This window comes from Trichosurus vulpecula, chromosome 1 (genome assembly GCF_011100635.1).
Source record: "Trichosurus vulpecula isolate mTriVul1 chromosome 1, mTriVul1.pri, whole genome shotgun sequence".
Lineage (NCBI taxonomy): Eukaryota > Metazoa > Chordata > Mammalia > Diprotodontia > Phalangeridae > Trichosurus > Trichosurus vulpecula.
In genome coordinates this window covers 410211783-410219550 of record NC_050573.1, presented here as the reverse complement: position 1 = coordinate 410219550, position 7768 = coordinate 410211783, and the positions used below count along the sequence as shown (strand labels likewise).

Here is a 7768-nt window from a genome sequence, read left to right as displayed (position 1 = left end):
GAAGAAAACAAGGTCAAACAGCTACATCCAGAGCCTGAAAAAAAAATGTAAATTTGACTCAAGCCCAGAAAGAATTTCTGGGAGAATGAAAAAATTTTAAAACTCAAATAAAGGAAGAGAAAAATTGGAGAAAAATGAGAATGATGGAAGAGAATCATTTAAAAAGAGTTAACAGCTTAGCAAAGGAAGCACAAAAAGGGGGGAGAAATGTACAAAATTCTGTTTTTAATCTTTTTCTTTTTGTCTTAAAAATATTTGTTATATGGGGTGGCTTTCTGGGAGGGGAAGAAGGAGATGTATAGCGGCGGGGGCAGGCAGCGGGAGCGGCGGCATGGGTGACCGGGAGCAGCTGCTGCAGTGCGCGCGGCTGACCAAGCAGGCGGAGCGCGCTACAACGACCTGGCCTCCGCCATGAAGGTGGTGACTGAGCTCAATGAGCCCCTCTCCAACAAAGATCGGAACCTCCTCTCTGTGGCCTACAAGAACGTGGTGGGTGCCAGGCGGTCCTCCTGGCGCGTCATCAGCAGCATCGAGCAGAAGACAATGGCCGAGGGCAACGAGAAAAAGCTGGAGAAAGTGAAGGTGTACTGCGAGAAGATCGAGAAGGAGCTGGAGACTGTCTGCGGTGATGTGCTGGCACTGCTCGACAAGTTCCTCATCAAGAACTGCAATGACTTCCAGTACGAGAGTAAGGTCTTCTACGTGAAAATGAAGGGCGACTACTACCGCTACCTGGCCGAGGTGGCCGCCGGCAAGAAGAAGAGTGGCGTGGTGGAGTCCTCCAAGGCTGCCTACAAGGAGGCCTTTGAGATCAGCAAGGAACACATGTAGCCCACCCACCCCATCGGCCTGGGCCTGGCCCTCAACTTCTCTGTCTTCTACTACGAGATCCAGAACGCGCCTGAGCAGGCCTGCCTCCTGGCCAAGCAGGCCTTCGAGGATGCCATCGCCGAGCTGGACACGCTCAACAAGGATTCCTACAAGGACTCCACCCTCATCATGCAGCTGCTGCGAGACAACCTCACCCTCTGGACAAGCGACCAACAGGACGAGGAGGGGGGCGGAGGCAACAACTGAGAATGGTCCCTGCTCGCTCCACGGCCCTCACGTCCCCACCCCTCCACCCCAAGCCGTCCCCATCTTTGTCATCGATGCGACCACCGCCACGGTCCCTCGATATCTAGTGCTAAACATATCTGTATTGCCTGCACAACGACTCGAAGCTGCCCGCCCTCCCACGAATCAGGAAGCAGCCCCAGACAAGGCTTCATGGGCATTGCTGGATTGATGGATGGTTGGAGCCCACGGGAGCTCCCCCCTTCTTGGGTTGTGCACACAGGAGGCTCTTGAGTGGACGTGTGCCTGTTGAGCTGGGAATCCCACGAAAGGAAGGAAAGGAGGGAGGAAGGAAGGAATGAAGGAAAGAAAGGAAGAGATTGGAAGGAGAATTAATCTATATTGATCTTAAAAATTTGTCTCATTTCAGCTGCGCTAATAGTGTTTTGTTGAGCAGTATGTGTCACCTGCATGCGGAATATGTTGACCTCTGCCAATGGGAAACAGGTACAGGAAGCTGATGCACCAAGAGAGAAGCCGACCCTACCCATCAGCTTACACGGACTGTCGCAAATGTGAGGTTTCCGTAATGCCTTGTTTTTGCCTCTTTAAATGATGGTGCACAAACCGTGTTTTCAGTGCAATGCCTCTAAACGTTTTGATACTTGTAACTTTTTTTTTGGTTGCGATTGTTCAGGAATCATGGATTTATTATTATTATTGTCATATTTTTTTTTGGTAACTCTTTGGCCGTTGTTCTGACAGTGAGTGCCATGTGTCAGCCCATGTCAATCAAGGTGGATGATTGTGAAACACCAGACTTCTAAAATCAATGTTTTGGAATTCTTTGGATTAAATAAATGCTACTTTTGGGGATATTATCGCTAAAAAAAAAGTTAACAGCTTGGCATAGGAAGCACAAAAAGGGGGAGAAATGTACAAAAATTCTGTTTTTAATCTTTTTCTTTTTGTCTTAAAAATGTTTGTTATATGGGATGGGGAAGAAGGAGATGTATAGAGAAAATTTTTGACCCTATTAAAATATAAATAAAATTGAATGTTTTAAAGCCCTATATAAAGAATAATATCTGCATTCCCTACCTCAATGGGTTTCAGTAGTAGTAGTCATAGTAATCATAGTAGTCATAGTATTGTAGTACTAAGAACTAACATTTATACAGTGCTTTAAGAAATGAAATGTGGTTTCTCTTACCTCAATGTATCCTTACAATAACCCTGTGAGATAAGGTATAATTATTATCCATATTTTATAGATGGGAAACTGATAAGAAAACTTAAGTAGGAGGCAGAGACAAAATGACAGAGTAAAGGCAAAGGACTCTCATGAGCTCCCACCCACCCAACCATCTCCTCCAAACACTATTAAAAATGATCCCAAACAAATTTTAGAACAGCAGAACCCACAAAAAATAGAGTAAATAAATTTCCAGCCCAAGACAACCTGGAAGGTCAGCAGGAAAAATCTGTTGCATGAGGGTGAGAGAAGAGCTCAGTGTAGTGTGGGCTGTGCCAGAGCGACTGGGACCCAGCCATTTAGGAGCAGGTCTCAGGGCAAATGAATCACTGGCAGCAGTGGTGGTTTCCAGATCTCTCAGGCCACAGATGCCAAAAACAACTTAGAAGGTCAGCAGGAAAGGTCTGTCACACTTGGGTGAGAGTGAAGCACAGTCCAGCACAGGCCATGCCAGAACAGCCCCAGCCAAAGAAAACTAGGGGCAGGAGTTAGGAGTCACTGAATCAGTAGCAGTAGCAGTGGCTGCTCCTGCAGCTCTCAGGCCACATATGGTAAGGTAGTCAGAACAACTGGTCAGAAGGAGATTACAGGGGTCTTTTTGCTAGCACTGAGGAAGGACTCTGGTGCTTTGTCCATAGTCAGATCCAGGTCTCAGTCCTGGGTGGCAGTCCCAGAGTGAGGAGGAACACTAGCATATCAGAGCTTGCAGCCACACGGGGAGGTGTGGGGGGAGATGCTCTTCACAGTTCCAGAGCAGAGAAGAATGCTTATGGTTACTCACAGAACAGAGCACAGAACAGGAGAGTAGTAAACACCTCTCCTTTGACCATACCATCCTGAAAGAACTGAAAATTTACAGGTCCCTTGAAGTATCTCTGAAAACAGCTACATCAAACCCCTGAAGCTTGGGACAATATGTCCTCCATCCTGGAAGCAGAGCCCTACTTTAAAGAAGAATTAAATTGAAAAAATAAGCTCGGGAAATGAGCACACGATGGAAAAAAGACTCTGACTATAGAAAGTTACTATGGTGACAAGAAAGATCAAAACACACACTCAGAAGACAACAAAGTCAAAGCTCCTACATCCAAAGCCTCCAGGAAATACATGAATTGGCCTCAGGCCATAGAAAAGCTCAAAAAGGATTTTGAAAATCAAGTAAGAGAAGTAGAGGAAAAATTGGGAAGAGAAATGAGAGTAGTGCAAGAAAATCATGAAAAATGAGTCAATGACTTGCTAAAGGAGACACAAAAACATACTGGAGAAAATAACACCTTAAAAAACAGACTAGGCCAAGTGGTAAAAGAAGTCAAAAAAACCAATAAGGAGAAGAAAGTTTTAAAAAGAAGAATTGGCCAAATGGAAAAGGAGGTCCAAAAGCTCACTGAAGAAAATAATTCCTTAAAAATTAGAATAGAGCAAATGGAAGCTGGTGACTATGAGAAACCAAGAAACAATAAAGCAAAGCCAAAGGAATTAAAAATAGAAGACAATGTGAAATATCTCATTGGGAAAACAACTGATCTGGAAAATAGATCCAGGAGAGATAAGTTGAAAATTATTAGACTATCTGAAAACCCTTAATTTAAAAAAAGAGTCTAGATATCATCTTGTATAAAATTATCAAGGAAAACTGCCCTGATATTCTAGAACCAGATGGTAAAATAGAAATGGAAAGAATCCTCTGAACACCTCCTGAAAGAGATCCCAAAAAGAAAAGTGCCAGTAATGTCATAGCCAAATTCCAAAGTTCCTAAGTCAAGGAGAAAATATTGCAAGCAACCAGAATGAAGCAATTCAAGTATTGTGGAACCAGTCAAGGTAACACAAGATTTAGCAGCTTCTACATTAAAGGATTTGAGGGCTTGGGATATGATATTCAAGAAGGCCAAGGATCTAGGATTACAAGCAAGAATCACCTATTGAGCAAAACTGAATATAATCCTTCAGTGAAAAAAATGAATATTCAATGAGATAGAGGACTTTCATGCATTCTTGATGAAAAGACCAGAGCTCAACAGAAAATTTTACTTCCAAATACAAGACTCAAGAGAAGCATAAAAAGGAAAACAGGAAAAGGAAATCATAAGGGACTTAATAAGGTTAAATGGCTTACTTTCCTATATGGGAAGATGATATTTGTTACTCATAAGACATTGTTAGGGTACTTAGAAGGATTATATTCATATAGAGGGCACAGGTGTGATTTGAGGGTGTAGGGATGATATCTAAAAAAATAAAATTAAGGAGTGAGAGAGGAATGCACTGGGGAAAAGGGACAGGGAGAGGTAGAATGGGGTAAACTATCACATAAAAAGTCAAGAAAAAGCTTTTACAGTGGAGGGGAAGAGGGAAGAAGTAAGGGGGAGTGAGTTAAACTTACTTTCATCAGAATTGGCTCAAAGAGAGAATAACATACAAACTCAATAGGGTGTAAAAATCTGTCTGACTGAGGAAAGTAAGAGGGGAAGGGGATAAGAGAGGGGGGAAATGATAGAAGGGAGGGTAGATTTGGGGAGGGGGTAGTCGGAAGCAAAACACTTTTGAGGAGGGACAGGGAAAGAGAGAAAATAAAATAAAGGGGGGGAAAGGATGGAGAGAAAAACAGTTGGCAATTGTAACTGTGAAAAGAATTTTGAAATCAAGTTTCTCCAATAAAGGTCTCATTTTTCAAACACATAGAGAACGGAGTCAAATTTATAAAAAATAAGACCTATTACTCAAATGATAAGTGATCAAAAGATATGATCAGTTTTTAAATGAAGTAACCAAAGCTATTTATAGCCATATTAAAAAATACTCTAACTCACTAATGATTGGAGAAACACAAATTAAAACAATTCTGAGGCACTACCTTATACCTATTATATTGGCTAATAAGACAGAAAAGGTAAATGACAAATGTTGGAGGAGATGTGGAAAAAATGAGACATTAATGCACTGCTGGCAGAGTTGTGAACTGATTGAACCATTCTGCAGAGCAATTTTAAACTATACCCAAAGGACTATAAAACCATGCATATGTTTTGACAGAGCAATAGCATTACTAGGTCTGTATCACAAAAGAGATAAAAAGAAAAAGGAAAAAGATCTCTATATACAAAAATATTTATAGCAGCTCTTTTCTAAGGGCAAAGAATTATAAATTGAGGCAATGCCCATCAATTGGGGAATGGCTGAACAAGTTGTGGTATGTGATTATGATGGAATACTTTTGCACTATAGGAAATGACGATCAGGATGCTCTCAAAAAAACCCAGAAAGACTTGAATGGATTGATGCAAAGTGGAATGTGCTGGGTACAAAGTAATAGCATTATTGTAAGATAATCAGCTGTGAATGACTTACTGTTCTTAGTAATACAACAATCCAAGACAACTCTGAAGGACTTATGATGAAAGATGCTATCCATCCCCAGAGAAAGAACTGATGGTGTCTGAATACAGACTGAAGCTACCTTTTTTACTTTCTTTATTTTCTTGAAGTTCTTTTTTGTCTATTTTCATTTTGCATGACTACACATGTAAAACCTGCATCAAATTGCTTACCTTCTCCATGAAAAGTGAGAATGGAGGAAGGGAGGGAATTTAGAACTCAAAATTTTAAAAACAAATATTAAAAATTGTTTTATGTGTGATTGGGAAAAAATAAAATACTAAAAAAAGGATTCAGTGGGGGTAAAATCTGTAACTGATGAGAAATTCACAAGGCTTAATAAAAATCACTAGATTGAAAAAAGAGAGAAGTTAAGTAACTTGCCCAGTATCATGCAGCAATAAGTGTCTAATAAGGTGAGACTCAAACCCAGATCATCTTTACTCGAATCTGACTCTGTCCCATTGCCTTCATTTTAATTCTAAAGTGACAAAGAAAAATGGGCTATAATATAGTTCTAAAGGTAACTTTGAAGCCTCAAGAGCTTTCAGGGATACTCCCGAAGGGTAAGCTCAAGTTTGTGGCAAGCTTAGAAGTTCTACAGTTTACCCAAAGAGTTCAGTTTAAAACCCAGGATCACTCTTATTTCATGAGAAAAAGGTAAATCTTCATCCTTAGGAAGGCAAGGATAAAATTCTATAAAAGGGCAGATCAACCTAATTTGTTTTCAATGTCTTTCCATTGTCTTCAAAGACTGTTTTGGGGCCATGCTAGGCTTCCTGGGATAGCTGTAGGCTGATAGGCTTACTTGTGACCAACTACCCACGAAATCAGTGATCTGAAAGAGGACTCTGAGCAACAGTGGATTGTCATCCAGAGAACGCAGATGATGTAGCACAGATCATCCTACCTAAATTACCTCAGCCATATGCACTGGGCATTCCAAATAACTCAATACTGGACATAATTACCTTTCATATTAATTCACAACTGCCAACTCCAATTCATTTCAACAAATATTTATTAAATACATATTGCATGAAGGCATTGTCCCAGGAGTTGGGAGAAATACAATATTCAGACGTGACATAATCCCTGACCTAATTGATGAAGATTACAGTCTTCCAGGGGGATATGACACAACTACAGATAACTAGAATGCAAATAATATATTAGGAGAACTTTCAAAAAGGAAAACAAAATGTTATGTGATGGCTTGTAAGCATAACTCCTGTCACAGAGTAAGCTCTTAAAAAATAAATGCTTTTTGAATTATTTATTGATTGACAGGGGTGAGAGGGCGTTGATTAGACACACCTTGAGGCTGCAGGTTCCCCACCCCCTGGTCATTAGAGGGATCATGAAAGGCTTCCTTGAGGAATGGTTTTGGATTTTACTTTTATACAGGTGATGAGAGATTTGAAGTGAAGATGTTCCAGGCATCAGTAAAGTTGTAATTAGAGGTATTGAGGCAGAAAAGCTAGGACCTTGTTTCCATAATGATGAGTATTCCAATTTTATTAAAATATTCCACTTCCAACCATAGAGTATGTTGGGATAAAGTTATGTGAGATAAATCCAAAATGATAGAACAGTACCAGATTGTAATGTACCTTGAATATCAGGCAAAATAATTTAAAATTTCATAGGCCATTGCCAAGGAAAACTTTTGAACATTGTAATGCCATGAAAAAATCTATAAATAAGGAAGATTACTTTGGTATTGATATGAAGGATGGATTGAAAAGGGAAAAATATGGGGAGAAATAACACTTGTAGGAAAACTCATCATAAATTGACAGAAACAGTTATAGGACTATAACTTTTGAGTTGGAAGGAACCTTGAAGGAATTCATTGAATCTAACACTGCCATTTTATAGATGAGGAAACTGAGGCCCTGAGAGGTTAAGGACTTGTCCAGGGTCATACAACTAGTAAGTGTCTGAGGCATGGGTTGAAATGATTTCCTTGCTCTAAATTCAGAATTACGTCAGTATGATAGATTGCCAGGCAACCTATAGTAAGGCCTATAATGCAAGTGAGGAAGAACAAAACACAACATTTGGGTTTTGAACGTGGGA

At 40.4% G+C, this 7768-nt stretch overlaps 1 pseudogene; it reads left to right on the top strand.

Moving 5' to 3' along the window:
- The first annotated feature begins 331 nt into the window (after positions 1-331).
- Positions 332-1077, top strand: LOC118833499 (annotated as a pseudogene).
- The last annotated feature ends 6691 nt before the right edge of the window (positions 1078-7768 follow it).